The following is a 25937-nucleotide window of genomic DNA, read 5'->3' as shown; positions in this document are numbered from 1 at the left end:
GAGCCTATCTACTATAACAGAATTAGGGCATTTGGGTCGACTAGAAGCAATTAGGTTAAGTATGCCCTGGACATCGGGCATGAGTGCTTTGTTTTTATAATTATGTTACTTTATTTTAAGTTTGAAATCGGTTCAAACCTGAACTGTATAATGATTTCTCCAATGTTGGAATCTTATGACATTCTGAATATAGAACGTTCATGTTTTTGTCCTTTCAGGTAATTTGAAAACCCATCATCACCTTGGAACTACCATTAACTCATGAAGAATGTAAAACCACTAGGAAAAACAAGTTACCACACAATCAATATGATCATACAAGTTGTCCAGCCCAATTAAGGATGTGTTGCCGATAGGATACTACTTACCGACGGGGATAAAGAGATCCTTTTGCACCCTTAATCGTAGATGATAGATTAAATCATTCATTTTCAAAACATTAACCCTTCACTTATCAGGATTTCAGTCACCTATATTACACTCTAGGGCCTAGAAGAAACCACAATATATCTCTTTTTCTGCCTCTGAGTGTTGAGCCTCATGCTACCTAGACTTTGTTCAACCCCCTTCTCGAAAAGCCATATCTTGCAAACTTCTGTTCCTATATTTCCTGCATACAAACAACTGTACCATGTGGTCATGCACCATGCGCATCTTGACATTTATACTACGCGCTCATTAACAACACTGGACTTTGCATCAAGACTCTTTTAAGTCTTAACAATGCTTGTACATATTTTTCCAGCCTCCAGGCCATTTCATGAGGTAAAAAGGAGAGCACCCTAAAAGCAATTTATGTAGAGAATCATGCTACTGGGATGAAAGATGGTCTGAGGTGCACCTGCCTTGGAATCTCGAAAAGCCATATCTTGCAAACTTCTGTTCCTATATTTCCTGCATACAAACAACTGTACCATGTGGTCGCCCTCGATACATGCATCATGCGCATCTTGACATTTATACTACGCGCTCATTAACAACACTGGACTTTGCATCAAGACTCTTTTAAGTCTTAACAATGCTTGTACATATTTTTCCAGCCTCCAGGCCATTTCATGAGGTAAAACGGAGAGCACCCTAAAAGCAATTCATGTAGAGAATCATGCTACTGGGATGAAAGATGGTCTGAGGTGCACCAGCCTTGGAACTCTTAATCCATGGAAAACAGTTGTTACAACATGGGATCCATGCAGGAGTCTCTTTTCCGGTTTTCTTGATCACAAAAATGCACAGCCTCGTAGACTCTTGTACTCCTGGCTTTAGCATGAAACAAAGGGCACCCTGCTTTCCGATGATTGATAAATAGGGACCTTGGATCTATTTGTCCCATCTCGGAAAAAGTTCAGAATATGCCTCTTGCTTTTAATCATCCTACATTTTCACATGTAAATGCAAACTATACGGCATAAATGATATGTCATTCAGACATAAGAGGGGAATGTCTTACTGGAACGATTAAAATCATGCATTCCTTTATGTCAATACTTCAAATGCTTAGAAAACAATAAATTGCTCCTTTCAACATAAGGTTTATGATAAAATATTGACCTCGATTCATATGTGCAGGACATGCATGGGAGGATTTCAGTTTCCAACACATCAGAAAGTCTTCAGAAAAAATATGAAATTGCTAATCAGGTTGCAACATCGGCAGTCAGGAGAAGGATTTGTTCGACCAAGATATATGGATCCTGAGGTTACCAGGTGCCCATTCAAAGGAATGAGGATTCTAATGTTACTTACCACTGCTTAGGGATGCTGTACGTACTTCCAACGTAACCAATTCCACCTGTTACTAATGACATGCAAATTTTTGAAGAAGACGGACATGAACTTCCGTCTTGCATCAAAAAAATATGCACAGAAAACTGGCCACTGATTTTTGCGCTCTCTCCTAAAACTGACAAGAATACCAAGGAGCGGTGCCTTCAGGATGGAATGCATGGCGTAATGCGTAAGCCAGTTATATTGCAAGAGATGGTAGGTGAATTGCAGAGGATCATCCAATGCACATGAGTTTCGCTTCCTTTATGGTGATTTGTGCAGATTTCTGTCCGACTAATTGCTAACATATATGAGCTTCGTGAGGCTGCTGGAACTTGGTCAATGTTCCAGAGTTTGCTAAGATCTGGGAGATCCAATCAGCAATGATGAAGCCATTTTCATATCTCTACAATCATTTGAATGATATGGATATCGATTCTTTGAGGGGCTATTCTGATTTCTTTTGAATGCTTAGCCAGCCAAAACTGAGTTCCCGTTAAAGAACTGCTGTGCAGCCATGCTGCGATTTTTTTTTTTCTTTTCTACAGAGTATCGCATTAGCAACTAATCTGAACTGTGGAGAACCGGTATTGATGTGTATGAAACGGTCGAAAGGTCATAATTACGAAGCCTATGGTTCTGTTCTTTCCTGTACATTCTAATGTTCTTGTTTCTTCAATCCTTTTATGAAAATTTTCTTTTTCATCAATAAAAGGTTTTCTTTTTGACTGGACAGGGAGGAAGGAGATTTATTGTTGAGAAATTATCTGCAAGGATACAGAGTTAAAGAATATACAACAGATTATGAATTTGCCACGTAGAGTGCTAAAGTTCCAATATCCTCTGCCATACTGGAATAAAATGGGATAGTTTATCGCTTCTGGATCCACAGTAGAGGTCTGAGAATTCGAATGACTCTAAGAAGAACTCTTTGGCTTTTCCACCGTAGAGATTATCCTGAAGCATAAAGGAATTTAGAGCCTTGTGAAGTGTCGAACAGATTGAGCCAATCTTTTGAAGAAAAATCTGTGCGTTCCGTTCCAACCAAACACGCCATTTCATCAATAAAAGTTGGGTGACCGTGATGTGAAACACCGAGTCTCCCCGTTGCTCAAGGAAACAAAGCCTATGGTTCTTTTAACCACTGTCCATGGCACTTTGCTCCTCAAAAGCAGTAGAATAAAGTCATCAGATGCAAGAAAAGAAGAGCTTCAGGAAAGAGTTTTTTCAAGAAGATAAAATGACAGCTATGATGTTTGCATAGAAGGTGAACCAACTTGATTGCCTAACATGTATGAAAGAAAATAACGATTGATTTAATTCTGAGTTTTTTTACGTTTCTGTTGTGGTTAATGATTAGACAATCATGGAACACCTAGGAAATATCTAAGAACTATTTTTTTTCTGAGGTGGTCCTAAATGAACGCCGAGGAAATAAGAACAATATTTGTTTGATGCAGTTTTTGACTGGTTCTGCAATTATATGGATAGAACGGTTTAACCATTCTGCTCTAATGGTGCCTGAGATTGCCTGAAACATAAAGTAGAACTTGAGAAATGGTTGCCATTCCATTGAGGGATGAGGGGGATGTGGCACGTCTAAAATTCAAGATATAATACATCTACCGAGGTACAACCCATGATAACATAAAACCAATAATTACATTTAGCTTCCAACTTCATCTTAAACAAAATATAATAAATAAAAAATTAATTTTATTATCCATTAAATGCAACCAATATTGGTTCCGAGTATAAATACCAAACTCGTAATTTTCAAAATTTAAAAAATTACCAAGCTACAAATTCATGATCAACTGAAGAACTAAAGTTTCGCTACAAGATCGCTAAGTTTGCTAGTGTGAACTCTAAGCTTGACCATCCTTTATTCCTACTGACTTTATTCGTCTAAAAAAAGAAAAAAAAATAAAAATATGTGAGTGACACAGCTTAGAAAGTAAATTTTACATTATCTTGTTGGATCAAGCATAAATTTCTTCATGTCAATGCATCATTTAAAAAAAATAATAGATATCACAAAAATTAAGCATTTCATAGTTATCCAGAGAGCCTTTAGAAAACTTGTATCTTTTTCTTAAAATATACATATAAATTGTTAGAAAAATACTAATAACAAGATTCGTGTTACATAATCATGGTATTTTCATTTAAAAATACTCATGAAATTGATTTCATAATAAAATATAATTTTCATAACACATATATTGATTCATAATTTAAAGTAAAATATGATATTTTCACAGGCAAATATTATGCATGGAAAATATGATAATTTTGAAAAATAATAAGAAACGTAAGATCTACTTCTTCTGCCTTAGATCGTCAAATTTCACTAGACGAATCGGCTAAATCTATTTAAAAATATTAAAAACAAAATTAATTTTTATATAATGACTTGAATGGAATTAAAATAATAAAGAATATAGACTATAAGCCGGATGATGGCGTTCGACGGTTCTAGGTAGGTCTAGCCTAGGCGATCCGAATAATGAATCATAGGGTATGAACTCGATCAGAGTCAAAATCATTCCACAACATTCATCATCAGTGGGTTTAGGAACGTTCTACAGAGTCGGGGTGGCTGGTCCAACAGGCTGCCTGGGCACTAGGGTGATTCAGGTCCTCCTTGCGAAGTCATCTCGGATCCAAGGAGAAGATAGATGGAATACTGTACTAAGATCATAGGTTTGTTTAAAGAGCGAAATAAGGAGAAGAGAGAGAAATAAAAAGAAAAACTGGAGAGAAAATCTAGAGAGAGAACGTGGAGATCGTCGGGGGTCATGAGAGGCAACTTCGATGGCGTCCAGGGATGGTGGACGATCGGCAGCGGTGGCTGGCTGATGAAAAATTAAAGAAAAAAAATCAGAAAAAACAAGGGAATCAAGATATTTCCTCATTTTTGGCCATTGGGCGCTCGCTAGCGCCCATGGCTCCACCATAGAGGAAAGTAGGGAGGCCGGGCGACTCATCCATGGCCTTGGCATCAAGTAATGATGGTGTCGGTGGCCGACAAAGGAAAAAAAAGGTGAAACAGAGCAAATAGGGATTCTTTTTTTGGTCGATTTTTAGCCGATTTCTTAGCCGACGGCTGTGATTCTGAATTGTGGGAAGAAGAGCAAGAAAAAGGGAAGAAGGCCAGTGTGGTATCTCCTTAGGTGGTCCCAATTTTCGGCGAACACAGTGACGGAACCGCGAGCTCAACAGAAGAGAAAGAAGAGATATTGCTCTCCATGGAGGCTTTGGAGGATGAGGGCTTACTCTCATAGAGGAGCCCTATCCCTTTTTCCGGCTGAAATCGCCGTTAGCAGTACTCTCTTCCTCTGCTGGTTACGTGCAGTGCACGCGTGATCCGCCTCTTTTAATAGATGGTTGTGTTATAACATGCTCTTCTCACAAGGCAGCACATGCATCCAAAGCCTGTCATGTATGGATTATGGAACAGCATCTTGGTTGTGATCTCTTAATTGGTCAGACACTCCCATCAATATTAGTTCATCTGGTGACTTAGCTGCTTGATTACCATGCAGGCATGCATAGTTAGATGTGATAACGTAAGCACGAAATTTATTCGTTTAAATGAAGAAGCATATATGTAACTAGAAATTTGTTTGTCTAGTAAGATGAGAACAGAAGCCTGCTGAGGATATATCAAGGGAAATAAGTGTGCTACTCATCTCACCATATGATCATATGATGCTCATTGCACCATTTGATCATCTATTATTATATGGGAGCATCGAGTACTGCTTCCTCGATATACGTAACATGTGCCTTGTGCAGGTGCACTGTTTGCACTCTTCGCTCCTTTATTCCCCGTGAAACAAGATCCAACTCATGCTGCTTCTTTCTGGATTTTTTTTATTGGATCCAGAACTAGCTAGGTCTGAACACTTGCACACCAATCTCTAGAGCTAGATCAAGCTACAGGCGCTGTGCATCGGCATACCAAAGGGAATATAGAATTGCATGGCATCACATCAACTCCCAAATGTCCCCTTCCTTCTCCTCGCAATCGCTAATGCTTATTAGTTTAATTTTTTTTTATATCAACCGAATGCATTAAATTAATCTAAAGTAAATATATTTACGAGTACTGCCACCAAGGTAGTAGCCTGGTGGTAAGGGGGCGATAATTCCGCCCAAGTTGTCCGGGTTCGAAACGCACGGGCGTCGATTAAATTAGGGGACCGGATGCCCCACGCTCGGCTGGCTTGTTGGCGGTTATGCTTTCCTTCCACTTGTACCAAGGTGGCACTGGGGTGACGTACCCACACGTGAGGCGGTGAACCCAGTGGGGTGAGCCCACGGGTCGGGGAAGGCACGCGAAATCTGCGACCTGTATCGAACATTCCCTAGTGGAAGGGGGGCTCAGTAATGGAGCTGCTACGCAGGTGGGCTGGTCCCTCCCCCTCCCCTCCTATTTTTCACCAAAATATATATATATATATATATATATATATATATATATATATATATATATATATATATATATATATATATATATATATATATATATATATATTTATGAGTATTTAAAAATAAAATATATAAATATTCGTCCACAAAATAGGTTGCACATGATCAGCAATATAACCCGATATCAAATACGATGAAACCTTTTTTTTATAACCACTAACTTTATCTAAACCATCGCTCGAGAAAACAGATATACTGTCATAATGACCGTTATAATTATATACCAAACAGTAACTGTCATATTAATGTTGTGGCTTTTTTATTAGTGATATATAATGACGACAACAACCCCACTGGATCTTCTCACTATTTAGAAAGAAATATTTTAAATAAATTAGCAATGTTATACACAACTAGATGTATTTGTACCAAAAAAAAAACAAATGGATATATAGATCCAAAAATAAATAAATCAGAGCATATGGGAATATTAATAGAGTTCATAATTTTTCTACTGATGATGATTTTTATGATAAGTAGGAGGGTTATGGGAATACGCTGTTGCAGGACATCTTCAATTTGATAAGGGATTATATATTATTCCGAATAGCTCATATCTACGGGGAGTCGAACGGAGCAGCATTTGATTGGGTTGGATCTTCAGCTTTCCCCCAAACTATTTCTTATTTTCTAATTTTATTGGTTGTGTTCATACTAGAAGTGTATGATCTATCCCACCCATCAAAAAATCTTCTACTAAAAGTGTATCTCTCAATGTAGAAAGAATTTGGCAGAGCGGCAGGATTTACTTTTGATACTGTAATTATTGGGCCCAGACGGGCCAACTTGGATCGTAGTCGGTGGCTGTTGAGGCGGTTATAACCACTCAACAGTGGCCGTTCTCCCTCCCCCTACCTTCCGATGAGGCTATAAATGCCATGGCTCCTCTGTGAGATTCCATCGACCATCCTTCACTGCCTCTTACCCTCTTTCTCCTGCTACAAGGAATTGGATTGAGAGCGGCGGCGCCGGAGGAGGAGGCACCCCAGCTCGACATCGTCGCTCACAGGCCCTTCCCGGAGCTAGGTGAATCTTCTGATCACTCTATCCTTTCCATCTCATATTCCGACCTGTCCGGATAAATGATTAGAACAAAAAGAAAATTAGAGAAATAAAAAAAAAGAAAAAAAAACGGGCGTCGGCCGGGGCGGCCGCGAACAGCATCGGCCACAGGTCACGGTGGCCGCAGACCGTCGGCCGCGAGCACCACTTGCAGCTGCGGGCGCGGCCGCAAGGGCGGCCGGTGCCACTGACCGGCCGGAGAGCGCCATCGGCTGTGAGTCGGGCCTCTTCGGGTTCGATCTCCCCTCCACGGAAGAAGAAAGAAGGGGAGGAAGAAAAAGAAGAAGAGAGGAAGAAGAAGAAAAATAAAATAAAATAGAAATACTTACCGGTGGTCGATCCGCGGGCGCCGACCTCTGCCGCGGGTCGTCGGCCGTGGGATGCGGGACGCCAATGCGGCCACGGGCACGACCGCAGGCACAGCTGCGGGCGCGACCGTGGGCGCCGCAGGCCGGGCGCCGGACACCGTCGGCCGTTGCTCGTCCCTCCCGAGCCTCCTTGCCTCGTGGGAGGAGAGGACAAGAAGAGGGGGAGGAGATCGCGGTGGAAATGGAAGAAGAAAAGAAGAAGCTTCGGAAAGGAAGATTCGGGAAGAGTGGAGAAGAAAGAAAAGAAAAAGAAAAAAAAAGAAAAAGAAAAGAAAAAAAATGGCTGTGGGCCGAAATGGGCCTGATTCCGAAATGGGCCTGATTCCGGAGTGGGCTTCAAATAAACTTGGCTTTAGAAGCCTGAAGCCGGGCTGGGCTCTGATTCAAGCCTAGTGTTCTTAAAACTAAAACTAACTAGGCTTGAAGAGCTCAAATTTTAATATAGGGACTAAATTGAATATAGTTTGAGACTAGGCTCCCTTTTAAATTAATTAGAACTGATAAGGATTAATTATAAATTAACTAATTGTGTTTCTGGGCCTGAATACAAATGGGCCCAGTAATTGAATCAGGCCACGGGCCTGATCCAAAAACCAATTAAACTTTGGGCCTGAATGCAAATGGGCCCTGACCTGAACCAGAGAGCAATTGGGTCAAACCCGAACCAGAAGGTGAACCAGACCTGAATCAAGAATTTAATCAAATCCGAACCAGGAAGTAGATTAGACCAAAACCAGAAATTAAATTGGGCCATGGGCCTGAACCAAAAATTAAATTAGGCTATGGACCCGAAAATGAAATTGAGTCCTATGGATGGGTTGTAAATGACTTTAAGATTATAAATAAATAGAAATTAAATATGTCAGTGACATGTAATTTAATGATCTTGATAGGTATTGAAAAATTGGCATTTGGTGGGCAAATTAAAGTAAGTAACATGTCTTAATCTTATTATGGATCATGTATCACGTTTTATATGGTGAAAAAGTATTATTTATAGAATTGGAATTGTGTATATGAATTGTGGAAAATATAAGTAACCCGGATATAATCTTATGTTTTATCAAATACTTGTGACTATTTGATTATGAAATTGTTTATGATTATTTATATTTTCACAAAATTAGGATCCAACATGTGTTAGCAAATGATTGCATGATTTTGGATAAATAGCATCCATAATGATTATTATATTATTTACACATTATTATGATGAGGTAGAAAGATACATGGAAAGAAAAATAAAGTTTTCAGCATGATCATGAATTTTATTCAGCATGATGCCATTACTCACTTTCCAATGTACCGATGAGAAAAGATTTATGAAAAGCATGATATGTTTTTAAGAACTCTCAGATCGCTATGTACGGTCCTCGCCAGCGGGTTATAGTAGCTTGGTTTAGACCCTGCCAACGGGGAACAATAGTTGGCAAAGAATACGGCCCTCGCCAGCGGGTTACAGTAGCTCGGCATACGGCCCTCGCCAGCGGGTTACAGTAGCTCGGCATACGGCCCTCGCCAGCGGGTTACAGTAGCTCGGCATACGGCCCTCGCCAACGAGTTATAGTAGCTTGGTTTAGACCCTGCCAACGGGGAACAATAGTTGGCAAAGATTATGGCCCTCGCCAGCGGGTTACAGTAGCTCGGCATACGACCCTCGCCAGCGGGTTATAGTAGCTTGGTTTAGACCCTGCCAACGGGGAACAATAGTTGGCAAAGATTATGGCCCTCGCCAGCGGGTTACAGTAGCTCGGCATACGGCCCTCGCCAGCGGGTTATAGTAGCTTGGCTTAGACCCTGCCAATGGGGAATAATAGTTGGTAAAGATTATGGCCCTATCACGGGTAATAATAGTGACCATAGCTGCACTATCATCTGAGAGCACGAATTTCAAAGGATGAATAATGATGAGTATGGATTTCAAAGCATGAATAATGATGAGTACGGATTTCAAAGCATGAATTATGATGAGTACGGATTTCAAAGCACGAATAATGATGAGCACGGATTTCAAAGCACGAATAATGATGAGCACGGATTTCAAAGCACGAATAATGATGAGCACGGATTTCAAAGCATGGGATAATGACAAAAGTTTTATGATGCATAGCCATGTTTATGAAGTTGCATAAATGGACATGCATAGTTTATATGACTGGTTTGTTATATGAAATGCTTACTTTGTTACAACTGTTAGTTACTTAAATTAATGCACTAGTATGAGAAAATATTATGATTGATCAGATAAGATTATGCATGGTTACTTACTGAGCTTTATAGCTCATACCCATTTATTTATGTTCTTACAAATGAATAGGAGATACTAGGAACGAGGAGCGTGATATGCTTCAGGGTTATGGAGAAAAGAAAATGACACATTAAATGTTGCTATTTTTAGATGCTTTGTAATCAATCTTTTATTGATAAAACATTTGATAACATTCAAGAAAGAAATTGTTCGTAATTGATTTAAAGTTTTAAAGTGGCTGCGTGTTATTGTGGGCAAGGGTTCGCAATAGCACGGCCGTGTCATGATCCAAATTCGGGGCGTGACAGATACAAAAGTCAAGATCTACTTTTTACAGGATTTTAATTTTTTTATATGTATTTCTACTAGTTATATTTGTTTTTGAAAAACTGATCCTATTTAAATTATAAGAGGAATGCGATCTAAATTGTCCAAGACGTATCTCGTCATTATAAATAAAGGCATATACCTTAGTTTTTTGATCATCGATGAAAGAAAAAGCGACCTAAATTGTATTTTCGCCAATTGTTTTATTTTTGTCTAAATTTCTTTTGAGAGATTTTTTTTGCTAAATTTTATTTTTGTGCTCAAATGAGAGATTCAAATTAAATAGATTAAGAGAATTTTTTCTTCTCTCCGATTAAATCATTGATAAATTAGAACTTTGCCTGAGTCCTAGTGGGCTTTATATAGCCATTTATAGCCATTGGTGTGGTTAGGTTCGTGAGAGGCGTTCTATGTATGCATGTAACGCAGCTTGTTGTATCGGTCATAACTCCCTTTGGATGGCACCCACCGAGTTTATCGTTCCACTAATGTCCCCTAGAAATTGTCAACTCCGTTGCCGCTCTATAAGCTTTGTCACATTTTTTTTTTATGCAAGCTTTTCAAACGAGCTACCTATTAGCACATTTTGAAAAGTTCCTAACCTCTTTTGTAAATGGGAACAAAAATCATATGGAGCGGGGACCAGAGGAAGATTTAGTGCAGGCTTATGATTTTGCCGCATTTTCTCCTAGTGACTGTTTTATAAAAAAAAAAAAATCAAAAGTCAAGAACTTTTCCTATTAATGGAATCGTTCGTCTCATAATTAAAAAAGCCAAAAAAGAAGAAGAAACTCATGTGGACTATTCCCTTTCTTCCTCATTTTTAGAAAATATTTTTAGCAGTACACACTATATCAAGTGATACACATCAAGCAAATTGTCATCTTGCAAGCCGATATATACTTCTAGATGAATCAATATATGGTTTCTAGAACATGATGTTCATCAGTATATAGTATACGACTAAATGATACACATTTAATAAATTAGTCATTTAACAACCTAATACATGCCTCCAAAAAAATTGATACATAGTTTTCAGAATATTATATTTACCAATACACACTACATGGACAGGTAGGGATGGCAATCGGGTCGGGTCAGGCATAAACAGGTCGGATCAAATACAGGTCGGGTCAGAAAACTATAAATCTGAACCCGACCTGTTTATTAAACGGGTCAGGAATTGCAAACCTGAACCTGACCTGTTTATTAAACAGGTAACCCGACCCGACCCGTTTAACCTATTTAATAAACAGGTAACCTGTTTACCCAACCCGACCCGACCTGTTTAACCTGTTTGCCCAACCTGACCAGTTTAACCTGTTTAATCTGTCCAACCCAACTTGTTTAACCTGCCCAACCCGACCTGTTTAGACCTGTTTAGACCCGTTTAACCTGTTTAGACCTATTTAACCTGTTTAACCCGTTTAACCTGTTTAGACCTGTTTAACCTGCCCAACAGTTAAACGGGTTAAACGGTTTAAACGGGTCAGACATCTAAAACCCGTATCCGACCCAATTAATAAACAGGTTAAACGAGTCGACCTGTTTACGACCCGAACCTGTTTAGGCCAAACCCAAACCTGTTTATGGCGGGTCGAACACGGGTCGGATCATATTTTGCCACCCCTAGGACAGGTGATACACACTCATCGACTTTCTAATACATATTGCAAGCTTTTTTGATATACATCCTGCAGTGATCCAAGATACACCTCCAAATAAATCGATATACAGTTTTCAAAATATACTTTTTATTAGTACATACTATATTACCAAGTGATATGCGTCAAGTAAGTTAGTCATCTAGTAAGCCAATACATATGTATAGATAAATCGGTACACAATTTTTAAAATATGGTATTATCAGTACCAATAAATAGTACATAATATTTTAGCTTTATTCAATGTAAGAAAATATATACATCTCATTTCTTAGATTTTTTAAACTTTTAAGTGCAAAGATCTTGAAAAAGTGAGAGAGATTTAGAGGAGGAAAAAGTGACTTAAAAAGAAGAAGGAAGACTTTGTGAATAGGTGAGATGGCTTGATGAGGAAAAAGGCCGATGGAGAGGTTTGATAAGGAAGAGAGAGGATGCCACACGTTATTTTTTTTCCTTTGGTTTTTATTCCAAACATGGAATTGACGACTCTATTAGTAGAAAAAGTTTCTGATTTTTTAGTTTCTTCTTTAAGATGGGCACTAAGGACATATAGCAAAATAGAAAACCCGTTCCATATTTCTTTCTCTGGTGCCGCCCTATATGATTTTTGTTCTATAATTTGTGCCAATGGGTGCCTCAACTTTAGAGGTAGGTGTGTCTTCAATCAAACTCCGGAGAAGCAAATAATAAAAAGAAGCAAACAGGGGAGGTGCATAGAATTTAGTCTTTATAAGCCGGTGGAGTGGGCGTGCTGTTGATCCGATCCGTCTGTCCCCCATTCATCGCCTCGGGAATTTCTCCCAGTCTGCATGTGGAGCCACACCGAAACCCAAGGCCTGCCGTCCCTTCAGACAGGCAATACCCTTTATAAGGCAATGTTCCCAGTCTGCATGGGAACATTGCAGCCGGACGCGATCGCCATCTTGTGCCTACCAAATTTAGTGTGGTTGCTGCTGGTTCTGAGATTCTTCTGCATATATTGGTTTATGAGGCAACCATGAATGCCTTGTACAGCTTTTCTAAGCTCACACCAGGCAGCATAGCATAATGTGATGGGAGAAGCCTAGTGCAGGAGCTCAGAACTACTACTCTGCAAGAAAAAAGAAAAAAAAAACTAATTAAGCTAGCTATGATTGTGGTTCCACATTCGACTATATTTGTTTGGCACATGTGATGTACATACAAGAAAGTATGGAAGATTTATCATGCAAAAAATGGCAGTATCAACTTGCATATCAGATTTGAAGCCTTTCATATGCCACATATAAAAGTAAATAAAAAGAATGTTTCATAGGAGGGGGGATCGGCTATGCACAATCTTAACCTCTCATGCAGTAAGATCATTTTCATATTTCAAATTTATATCACTTAGATCACAAATTTATTGCTGAAAAGCATTATGTTTTAATTAAAATAAACTGACAATTTATTGCTGAATCATATCCTGCTTCCCATTTTAATGCAAATCTGACAACTTAATACTTTGTTTATAAGCTTATATATTTAATGCATTAGCGAGTGCAACACGATGCACAAATAAATGACTATTGACTCAGAAAATAGTCATCATAGGGGGAAAGGCTGGAGACGATCTTTTCTTTTTCTTTCTTTTTCACCAGTACTGATTGGTACAAGTTAAAACGTCCAAGCTTGCAAATCCGGCTGTATTCCTGCAGCTGCAAGCCCCTTGACCCGGGTTAAGGAAAGAAATCCATGATACGGTTTTGGAGTGCTTGGCATACGCTACATTGCTTCATGGTGCCACGTGCTCTAAAAAAATCTACGCCGCCGCATCTATAGAATGGCCATAGATGGCTGTGCAATAATTATCATAATCTAAGAACTCGGTAAAAAATTTATTGAAAAAATATTTTTTAAAATTTTTTAATTCTATATAAATATTTAAAATTTTTTAGCAAATAATCGATATAAAATTAAACATACACCTAGCCCTCTCATATGCCTAGCCCTCACATACTCTCTCTCCATTTAAGTTTTTATCAGACTATAAGTTTAAGTCTAATCAAATCTAATTACAAGTATTATAGTCGACGCATGGTCAGCTACTAAAAAATAATAAAAATATTTTTTTAGATTTTTTTTTTTTTTGGGTTGGACTGGGTGGGGGGATGATGGATGCCACCCCAGGCATCTAATTAAGATCTGGCTCAATGCTTTGGTGGTGCAGCTTTAATTAATTTATATCATTTACTGTGCCTCGCTGCTTCTTCCGAAACCCATGTGAAGCGATGGGCTTTTTTTTTTTTTTTTGAGTACTTGCCACCGGACCACTCTAAAGCCACAAGTACCGAGATTGGAACCGGTGCAGGGCACAGTCATGTCCTCTCGCCCATGGATGCCACGCGCCACCTAAAACGCGATCCAGGGCCTGAGGTTCCTGTGGCAGTTCGATGGCCAGGACGATCTCTGGGCCAACCAACCGTAAAGCCAAGTGCCTTCACATCAAATCAAGCTGTCAACTCATGAGAGGGCCAATTCAAGGTTAGGTACCAGCTGCGCTTCCGACACGTAGGGTGGGGTCGGTACAGCTTCCTCCTTCCGGAACTGGGTGCTGCCCCGGCACGGCTCGATTCGTGAAGGGGTACAACCTCCAATAGGGACCTGTCAATGTTGAGTTAATGACACTAGAGATATCGCCCAAATAGTTTTCTGTACAATCCCTTCAATTTCATGAGCATTTCAAAATCGCGTATGGTTTGGATCAGATTTTAATCAAGTCAAAATATCATAGAATACTGCTAGACGTGCGTAACCCAATGGAATACCATTTATAACACAATACAGCCCGACGGCCAATATTTATAAGCCAATAAAATACATTCGCATGATCCAAATTCTATTGGAAAAAATACATGACACCTCAACTTCAAGCTAGACCAACCCTCTTGATCTTAAACATAAATCAAGATAAACGACTTTAGCTCTAACCGTTGCATCTTCAACCGATCAGAATCATCAGCACGGATCGACGAGAGCTGACAATCCAAACAATCGTCAGCCCTAGCAATTTGCAGTCGTCATAGCCCCACATCCCATATCAGACATGCATCGCACTCTGCCCATGCGGACTAATCACCGCGTCGCGGCCGTACAACCAGCCATTGCCGATATCATTGCACGTCACGTCGACTTAGGTAACAACAAGACTGGCTCCCCTATATAAAGGAAGCAACCCGGAGGACTTGAGGTATACATATAATAAACACTCACTATCACCTACGAAGACTATCCTCTACTAAGATCTCTCCCTTCCATACTGTTGCCTCGTTATTCTGACTTAGGCATCGGAGGGTTCTCCGCCGGAAATTCTCCGGTAAGTAAACTTCTTGCAGCCCACCTAGTGGAGGAGACTAGTGTCTAACGCCTAAACCGGCCCGCTCAGCCGGCCTCCAACTGATCTCAGGGTCGTCTGAGCTGCACTCCCACCTCGATCTAGATTCGACTACGACTGATTGGCACTAGAAGAAGGGCCAAACCCTCAACTACATCAACTTCAATTGGAGGAAGAGACAACCAGCATAAGATAGCGAGAAACCCGCGGTGCATCGCCTGCTTCGCAACGTCGCGTTCCAACTTCTCGAGGGTCATTGCAGAGCCCCAAACTCCTGGAAACAAGGAGTAGTTCGACCTACTCACTCAACAGGTGCAATCATTAACCACGGCGGTGTAGGACCTGCAATAAGCAATGGCGCGACCAAAGAAGGCTTGGCCGGAATTTGGCCAACCCAGCCCCCACTCTCACTCACTGATGCACCGCATTCGCATGGTCAGCCACTACTCCCAAGATCGGGAACGATCTCGTCAGAGTCGACACATTCGGTGGATTGCTCCTAGCCAAAATGGAAAACAATACACTCCAAGTCCTCATTATAGCGAGGATTTCGTTCAGAGCCTCTCATCTATTCGCCTCATGGAGCTCCCTCCCCAGCAGGAAGTTGACCTCGATAGGAGAATCAAGAAAATGGGCGGACAAATTCAAACCCTCAAAGGACATGCTCCAAAGGCGAGCAACAATCTGAACTTCTCCTCGAAGCTCCCTTTTTCTGAGAGACCATGGAAGAACCAATCCTACATCAGTTCAAGATGCCGCAAGTAGAACCATATGATGGCACCTCGAACCTCTTGGATCACCTTAAGAGCTTCAAGGATCTCATAATGCCGTACGAAACCACCGACGCCATTTTTTGCAAGGCATTTCCTGGGACCTTTTGCAACGCGGCTAGGTTCTTGTTCTCCAAGCTTCAGCCTAAATCCATCCACTCTGTCCGGTAGCTCGCCTACATCTTCGTAGCACGCTTCGTCTCCAACTGAAGACGTCGTCGCAGCTCGGATGCACAACTCGACATCGAGCAAGGGGAGAGGAATCTCTTAGGAAATATGTCACCCGCTTCAACGCAGTGATGTTAGAGGTCCGCTACCTAGACCAGTCAGTAGCAATGTCTGCAATGAAGTATGGCCTGCAGCCATCGAGCTTCCTTTTCTCCCTAGGAAAGTGATTCCCCGACGACTTTGCCAAAATGATGGCGTGGGCTAACAAATATGCCCACGTTGAGGAAGTCATGACCTTCCGCCGTGAGTCAACCAGTAGGAGACCCCCCAAGGAAGCAAGAGGGGATGCAGGAAGCGAAGAGAGTCGAGGCGTATCTCACCTCAACACGAGAGGGGCCTGCAATGACCCAAGAGCCCTCCTCGAAAGTTTGAGAGATATATCCCTCTCAACGCCCCGAGGGCCCAAATCCTCATGGAGATTGAGGGTCGAGGCAACCTGCGCCCTCTGCATCCGATGAAGGGCTTAATGACTCAGAGTTGCTAGAAGTACTGCCACTTCCACCATGACCGAGGCCTCCTCTCGCAACTCCTCTAAAGAGCGATACTCTTCAACTACTTTCGTGACCCTCATGTTGGCACGAAGGGCCCGCTCATTGGCCTCGGCGACTCATCGGTTCGCCTTGTTGGCTTGCTATTCAGCCTCTCGGGCCCTCTACTCGGCCTAGGCCAGTTTTGCAAAAAGATCTGCCACTCTCAAATTGGCGGCTTTGAGGGATTTTCTAGTTGCGGACAGCAAGGCCTCCTTCACCTCCTCCTCGGTCCACGTGGCCGAGGTGTAGGCTTCCACCAACCTAGATCATCCTCGGCCGACTTGGCCTTCGCCTTGGCCGCCATGGTCTTTGCCTTGGCCAGCTGGGCCTTCTCTACGACAACTTTCTATTGCCCCTCAAGTGTCAAAATATGCTTCGTGAACTTCTCAATCAACCGCAGCGTCTCGCTGACCACATGGGTATGTTGGAAAGGAAAATAAGAATCAGTAACCAAAGTAAAAAACCATATGAAAGTTTGCGGGTCAATAACCTACCTGAATGACCTTAGTGTAGGCATCGTTGATAAACTCATTGAGGCCAGCAGAGTATATGGTCTTCGTGTTGGCTGGAAGCTGCATGGCCTCGACCAACTCCATCGCCACCTCGAGGCTTGCCCGAGCTGAGCTGACTCCCGGACAGACCACCGCAAAGAGTAAAACCTAGGAGCGCGACCCAAGGCAGGAGGGTGCTCCTGGCAGGTGGACAAGCTCGGACTAGATCGAGCCAGGCCACAGACCTTGGGAATTAGAGCCTCGGGGGGAACCTCGATGGTGGCTTCATCGGAGGCGGCTGAGGAAGATTCCTCCATCAGCCTTTTCTTCTAAGGGGCCCCAACCTCCATAGCGGTTTCGACGGCAACAACCAAAGAAGACTTCCCATTCTGCCTTTCCTTCCGAGGAGCCTCATCCCCTTTGATCACTGCCGACCTCTTCTTCACCCTCCTCTCATGAACCTACGAAGGATCAAATTTCATGCCAGTGAGAACTGCGAAACCAAAGGCGAAGTCAAGAAGGAATACAACAAGGTCATAAAGGGAGAGTTCAAGAGGAGCTTACCCAGAGGGTTGGCCATGCGCAGACAGACGTTAATTAAACTTTCCTTAAATAGCAGCTCCGGCAAGGCAGGCGCCTTGGATCGAGATTTTAGAAGCCTATCCATGGCCCTTTGATCATCACCAGATAACTTTGGGGGCCGACTCCAGTCGGTCCGGGGTGCCCTACATGTTGTCTCGAACCCCCACGGCTACTCAGAGTGGATAAAGAAGAACCTCCCTTTCCATCCATGGGTGGAAAAGGAAGCATATTGGTTTAGCTGGCAATCTTTTCGAGGAGAAAAGTACCACCAGCCACTGTCCTAAGGGTGCTTCTTTAGAGTAAAACACCTTCAGAAGAGGAAAATCAAGGCCTGTAAGCCCCAAAGAAAACAAAACGATAGAAAACTATCAAGAACCCGCCAGGAGTTCCAACCCAATTGGGTTTGGACAAGGTTGTAGGTCCTCATCAGCTGAACAAAGAAAGGATGAAGAGGTAATCTTAGCCTGGTCTTTAGAGTCTCCTCATACAGGCCAAGCCGGTTAGGAGGAGATTGGGTAACCCAGTCATTTGGATTGGCGAGCTTGAAGACAAACTCAAGGGAAACAAAGTGCTAGGCTTGGGCAAGGTCCATCTCCTCTTCTGTGAGGACGAACACCTCGCGATCAAAGCCCGATTGGACCTCGGGCTCAGCCGGAGTTAACGAGTGTCGAGCCAGAAAAAAGTAGCCCAATAACCATTTCCCTTCCGAGGCATCAGCCTTGTGCTTGTTCATAATAAGAAAGACAAAGTAGGATGAAAAGGCAAAAGAACAAGAAGAAGATAAAGAAGGACGAAGAGGCAAAGAAAAAGAAAGTAAGAGGAGGGCCCAACAACCAAGGAATGAAAACCCGCTGGGAACAGAGAAGCACAAAGAAAATCGGAGCCAGAAATGGAGGACTTCTCCACAACACCACTTAGGGGCTTAGACATTTGGGCACTCGGGTAAAAGAGCAAATGGAGCAAAAGGTAGAGCATGAAGGTTAGAAACGCCCTTATAAAGGAGCGGACGACCTCGATTGAAGCATCGATCTCCTTGCCCGAACAAATTGAGCCACGGGTCCTCTAGGGTGCGATGGGGGGATTCGTCGAATCACTGCATTAATGGCATATTGGAGTCGCCCCGTAATGATGATGTTTCGAGATGGCCTGAATTCGGAGACACTTCGAAAAAAACCGATCGACGCGCTTAACTTTCTTGATGAAGGTCTCACTCTCAATTGAGGTACCTACTCGATTTCGATCGCCCAAACCAGAATATAGTTCGACCTCAAAAGTAGAGGGCAAGTGATGAAAAAAATATGGGACACCTTGATCTTAGCCAAACCGACCTCCTGACCTCAAACATGGACTGAGGTTAACGACTTTAGCTCCAACCAAGATGTTGCCAGCTGAGGGAAACTATTAGCACACGTCGACTAAGGCTGATATCCCTAACAACCGACGGCCCTGGCAGTCGCAGTCATGGCTGCCTCACGTCCTGCGTGAGACCTACGTCACACTCTGCCCACACGGACTGACTCCGATACCGCGGCCATACCACCGGCCGCTATCTGACATCATTGCATATCACATCGGCCCAAGCAATGACAAGACTGGCTCTTCTATATAAAGGGGCAACCCATGAGACTTGAGTTACGCGCCTAATAAGAACTCACTATCACTCATAAAGATCGCCCTCTGCTGAGATCTCTCTTTCACATTGTGACTCGTTATTCTGACTTAAGTATTGAAGGGTCCTTCGACAAGTAGACTTCTTGCAGGCCATCCAGTGGTGGAGACCAGTGCCTGATTCCTCAATCAGCCTGCTTTGCTCGTCTCTAACTGATCTCAAGGTCGTTCGGCTGCACTTCCATCTTAGTCCGAATTTGGTGGCAACAAGTTAAATTTACTTGATGTGTGTGTGTGTGTATATATATATATATATATATATATATATATATATATATATATATATATATATATATATATATATATATATATATATATATATATATATATATATAGCATTATATTGACAAATACTTGGTCGGAACTCATAAAAGAGGATGAAAATTAAAGATAAAGTCAACCGTAACAAGCACACTATTTATCATTATGTCATTTTGCCGCGGGGGATTATAGAATACACAGATACAAGGACAAGAGTGGAGGATGGGGAGATGAAAGAAGTTTAATTAAGTGCACGCATTTTGACTTTTCTATTGAATTTCTTTCCTTTTTATTTAAAGAAAAGTGCAGCGACAATGGCACCAATCATTCTATGAAATGAAAAGAAATTACACTGGAAACTTGTCTGGAGAACTAAATGTGAAACCTCCTCCCGATAGGAAAGCGATGGTACCAATAAGCTACAGTACGCTCTGACCCTTATATTATTTTATTACATGTCACGTACGAATATGTTATTTAGGTATGATGGGCTACAATTGTCTTGGTCTAAGATGGTGCCACAATTTTGTTGGTGTGAAGCAGCGCAACATCACACTCGACATATTATTATAATCCCAGTTGGACCCAACTTTTATCAAGCTATATATAACGTACTCGTGCGCTTTCTCGTCTATAGTTCTCGCTAAAGATACATTTAATTAAGTCGTGTAACTGAAAGTAACCAGCTCATAATTCTTCTAACTATGCTTGATGCCTCCAATAAAATTGAAATATATATATATATATATATATATATATATATATATGGAACCTGGTCCTTAACCGTGGAGCTTGTGTTCAAAGGAAAGATGGCATGCAAAATTCCCAACAACTTTGGCTGTCGTTAAACGCATGCATCGGCGGGTGGAGTGGTGGGTGGAAGATCATGTAAGACTGGGCGAAGGCGGGCGGACCCGTTGATTGATTCCCGTTCCGGATGCTGGCCTTCGCCACTGTGTCGGGACTCGAGACGGTGACGTCCTCCCACTTCGCACCACTTTCTCATGCGCACGTTACCCCACGCCACCGCAGCACCTCCACGACGGCCCGGACCCAGCCCTCTCTATCTCTATCTCTATCTCTTATCTCCATCTCCCTGAGAAATGGTCTTCAAACAATCATCTAAAGGGCGCGTCGGAAGGTGGAGGGAACGAGAGTGGGAAGAGAGAGGTCATTTAATTTCATTTCTCCTCCTGATGGACGGATGGTAGGATTGCTTGGGTAAGCACGGCGTCCTGGGCGCTAGGGACATTCCAGTACTCAGATCGGCCGTATTCCGTGGTGTCAGAAAGTGGCGAGACGAAGGCAGCCCGGTGGGTTTATTTGCCAGCGAAAGCCCACCTACTTCGCTGCTCAAAGGAATTCTCAAGACTTCCATCCATGTGAAACAGACGACGACTTACTTGCAGGTGCTTTTATTCTATTCTATTCTTGCCACTTTAAAGGTGGTGACTTTCTTAACCTTGCTCCTCTCTCTCTCTCTCTCTCTCTCTCTCTCTCTCTCTCTCTTTCTTTTCTTTTGCCCTTCTTTATATCGAAGGACTCTTCCTACAGTTTGCATTTGGTTGGAAGATATTTCACGAAAAACCGGATTCGTGCAAGAAAGAGGAAGCCGGGTAGCTAGGCCTTGGAGTAGGGCTAGGCTTTGGTTATTCTAGCCGGGATATCTTCACGGGAACTGAACCGAACAGTAGCAGCAAATGAAGGAAGAGGGTAGAAGATTCGGGAAGAAGGTCTAGCCGGTAGATTTAAAATCGGCAGGAGCAAGAAGAAAGAAAGAAAGCAAAAAGAGGATCCGATTAATAATATTAATAGTAATAATATGCTTATAACTGGAATCCATGCAACAGTTTTTTGCACAAGGATGATTTTTTAGAAGAAAAGAAAGAAATAGCAGAGAAAGAATTCCCTATCTTGTCTTGTGTGCAAATTTCGGGAGACGACGAGCTGGCAAACCGGTGGTGGTCCGGGAGCGTGGGCATGGGAGAGGTCGACCCGGTGGTCACCTCCTCGGCCGCCGGCCCCCCTTCCCTCCATCTCCGCAACCCCAACAGCTCACACCTCAGCCCTCACCGCCGCGAGCAGCAGCAGCAAGACCGACTACCCAACCTCCCCGCCACCCCCAACAGCAGCGCCAGCAACAACGACGGAGACGACAGCCGAGCCGTCACCAATGCCGACGACCACTTGTCCGCCACCGGCCTTGAAGTCGTCGATGCCGGCTCCGGCCGCCGCCCCCGCGGACGCCCCCCTGGGTCCAAGAACAAGCCCAAGCCCCCTGTTATCATCACTAGGGAGAGCCCCAACGCGCTCCGCTCCCACGTCCTCGAGATCGCCAGCGGGACCGACATCATGGACGCCATCGCCGTCTTCGCGCGCCGTCGTCAGCGCGGGATGTCCATCCTCAGCGGCAGCGGCGTCGTGACCAACGTGACCCTCCGCCAACCCGCAGCCCCCCCGGGGGCCATCGTCACCCTCCACGGCCGCTTCGAGATCCTCTCCCTCTCGGGGGCGTTCCTCCCAGCGCCCTCCCTGCCGGGGGCCTCGGGTCTGACCGTATACCTCGCTGGCAGGCAGGGGCAGATGGTCGGAGGGAGTGTGGTCGGGGAGCTGGTCGCGTCGGGGCCGGTAATGGTGATCGCGGCGACGTTCGCCAATGCCATCTACGAGCGGCTGCCCTTGGGGGACGAGGAGCCCGAGGCGGCGGCGGCCCCCCCGGGGTCGGAGGGGGTGTCGCTGCAGCAAAGCCCGAGGGCTAACGGTGGTTCGTCGTTGCAGCAGTCGCATGGGGGGATGGGAGTGGACCCAAGCTCGTTGCCGCCGCTCTATAATTTGCCGCCAAATCTACTGCCTAGCGGTCAGCTGCCGCATGACGTATTCGGCGCTTGGGCTTCTTCGGCTTCTCGTCCTCCGTCATCCTACTAAGTTCCTCTTCCCCATACCATTTTCCTCATCAAAAGAAACGAAAAATTAAAAAAAAAGCATTTATGCTCCCTAGCTCCCTCTCTAGCTTTAATTAGAAATGTTTTCCTTGTTCTGGTCCATGTTCTTTTTATGTCATTGCATGTTTTTTAAAACTTAGCTTTGTGATCCTAGTTGTAGAATTAAAGGACAGTATTATTTTGGTAAAATTGGAGGACAGTTTAAAAGAATGTTTTTTTTCCCTCTTTTCCCCTGCTCACCTTCGTTTATCTCGTGTTTGGTTACCATATAATTATGTTATTTATTTGATATTTAGGTATTATGCTGTGTGATATCAGCTGTAGAACTAGAAGACAGTTTTAATAGAATTTCTCGCCCTTCTCAAGAAAATGATATGTTTCCCCCATCTCTTGGAAGATATTCCCCTTATATTTTTTGAGTAAACCCATTTATGTTATGTTCTTTGTTTTCATAGGTCTTATTATAGGCATACCATGGGGAGGCCAATTGTGCTTATATATATATATATATATATAGGAGAGTCATTGCAGATCATGCAATCTTATAGTACTAATAGATAAGTTTAGTTTATAATAATCAAATCCTGTGAATAATAGAATCTTATATCCTGTCAAATTATCCTTATCTTATGGATACACACACACACACACACACACACACACACACACACATATGCTAATACGATAAGATCTACACACACACATATATATATATATATATGCTAATACTGGAATTATGTTTTTTTGGACAAAAAGTTCTACAATTCCTTTTTGCGTGCAACTTATATGATCAGTGTAGATAATACAATCTTGTAGTGCCGTCAATATATGATTCCATGGTAAAATAAAATGTATTTCTATTATCATAAATGTTATTGATATATTACCAAAAAGCATTAATATACTCCTTCAATTTAGGAAGCAAATAATTCCAATGTATGGAAATTGGTGCAGGCTATAAATTGATCTTATAGTCCAATCAAAATATGATGTTTCTTTTGTATTAGTAGGGAACTCAACGTGTGACTTGGTTTTTTTCAATCAACCTGCGTTTATTGGAGAGAACAATTTTTGGATAGTAAGAAAGAGATCACCGATCAACTCTATGATAGAAAGGAGCAGAGTAGACCCACTCTGCTAAAAGAGAGAAGTTAGAAGACTCGTTATTCACTAATAAGAACATGGTGACTGTCTTTGATGTGTATCATATAGTATAGAGTGATGTGGTGAAATTAAAAAATAAGTATGTATGATCAAAGAGAACTCAGTTGGAAGACTCAAGGAGTTTGGGGATATCTATGGATAACCAAACTAGGAGTCCATGATCCATGGATTATGGGTCTTGTTGAAATCACCACTTTTCCTAAAAGCTTAAAGATTATTGGATGAGATATATTTATTTATATATTTTATATTTTCTTACACTTTTTTTCCACATATGAGCCGGACTTTTCTTTAATTGGTGAGCCCAATATGTGAAATTTTTAATAATAGGGTTAAAGAATGCCGAGACAGGATTCGAACTCAGGACCTCCGTTCTGATACCACGTTGAAATCACCACTTTTTCTAAAAACTTAAGCTTATAGAAGGAGGTAGATTTATTTATATATATTATATAATTTTTATAGGTTTGTTGACCACTAATCCCTGATACGAATATATTTCAAAATTTTCTTGGACCACTAACGTTATACTAAAAAACTTGAACATTGCGTATATAAACACAAACATTATATCTATATCAACATAAAATTTCCAATATATAGAAATTGGAGGCGGGTTAGAAGAGGAGTCCCAAGTCCTATTAAAAAGAGAGTGATGATTAGTAGAATGTTAGTTTCAATTAGGCACAGGATTAAAGAGAAATAATCGTAGTGTACTAAAAAAAAAGTGTTATATATATGATTTTTCTCAGGATTTTGAAACATAAGTTTATTTATTTGCAGTTAAATTTTGGAGGTGGCGAGTTAATATTGGATTATCGAACTTGGATGTTGGAGTGTGGTTTTGCCGTTTTCGTGATTGATTCACGTCAGGGCCTCTGGTTTCTCGCCATTTTAAGTGGATGCTTCGAGGAAAAGCCGATTCGGTTGGAATGGATTCGGTGTCTCGGAGGGAAAACCAGGGCCGGCAGCTTCCAGGACGATGCGTTGGAGAGGTCAAGTCCGTGTGCTCTTTGGTGCATTGAATGCTCCTCCAAGTGGGTCGTTTTATTCCAAGTTTAGGGTTAGGTTGTTGGGGGTTTGGAATGCCTGCTATCACATCGAAAGAAACGTTCACCTCATGCACTGTTCTGCAGTGTCCCTTCTGCAGTGGAAAAGGTAAACCTATTCGAGGAACGTCGCGTACTTTTGGGAACTATTAGGTTACAGAAGTCGTACGAACCTCCACCCACTTCTTTTCTACATGTCATCTGATGGAATCTCATGTGCCCATTTCCCTGCTTTGGTTTTTATTATCAGCTAGATTAAGTAGGGCAAGAGTATGCTGTGCTATATTAATTGCATTGTTGCCAATTGAAGGATACTTGGTATTTTATTTCGACCGGAAGCAAATGAGTTTGCTGATATCTTGGTTTCTCCTTGAATGAACAAGTCTAGCTAGCTATGATGAAAATAATACCGGACTCATTTGATTCGCAGAATTTTTTTAATAAAAAAGAAAAATTAATGTTTGGATATATTATATCTGAAAAAATAATTTTTGAATGTTTGGTTGACCATAAGAAAAAAGTATATTCTGAATGTTTATATTTGGTTGAGCATATATTTTTTGAAAAAAAGTTATATAAACTATCTGTGTGTCTTTAATAAAGAAAAAAATCTTGTCTCGTCATTTGAAAACTTAAGAGTATTTCTGAAAAAAAAGTTATCTTAATTTTTAGCAAATAAAAATTGGACTTTACCATACTCCACAAGAATTTTTCTTTTTCATGAAATACGGAAATCTAATTTTTACACACACACACACAAAAAAAAAAGTTGCTTTTCCATCTTTATCCTTTAAAAACTTTAACCAAATATGAGGTATTTTCCTCTCTTTTTTGTTAACCTCACTTTTTTTTTCTTCCTTTTTATGCGAACCAAACGAGTTGGTAAAGTTAGATCTATATAGGATTGTATGTTAAGTCACGTAATTTCTAGCCCCAAGGTGAATCTTTCACAGGAATGAGGTAATTA

General features: G+C 41.9%; 1 pseudogene across 2 annotated transcripts; it reads left to right on the top strand.

Moving 5' to 3' along the window:
* Nucleotides 1-20658: 20658 nt before the first annotated feature.
* LOC103716752 (AT-hook motif nuclear-localized protein 15 pseudogene) lies at nucleotides 20659-22967 on the top strand (annotated as a pseudogene). 2 transcript variants are annotated; one of them, XR_015974424.2, is made up of 2 exons: nucleotides 20659-21224; nucleotides 21370-22967. The product of XR_015974424.2 is annotated as an AT-hook motif nuclear-localized protein 15 pseudogene, transcript variant X1 (transcript). The 2 variants fall into 2 exon arrangements; XR_015974425.2 differs by having other exon boundaries at nucleotides 21356-22967.
* Nucleotides 22968-25937: the final 2970 nt, after the last annotated feature.

Source organism: Phoenix dactylifera, chromosome 17 (genome assembly GCF_051530095.1).
Source record: "Phoenix dactylifera cultivar Ajwa chromosome 17, Ajwa_hap1_PhDact_Kaust_v1.1, whole genome shotgun sequence".
NCBI classification, from domain to species: Eukaryota; Viridiplantae; Streptophyta; class Magnoliopsida; order Arecales; family Arecaceae; genus Phoenix; species Phoenix dactylifera.
The sequence above is the reverse complement of the archived record's forward strand: the minus strand, read 5'-3'. Positions and strand labels throughout refer to the sequence as shown.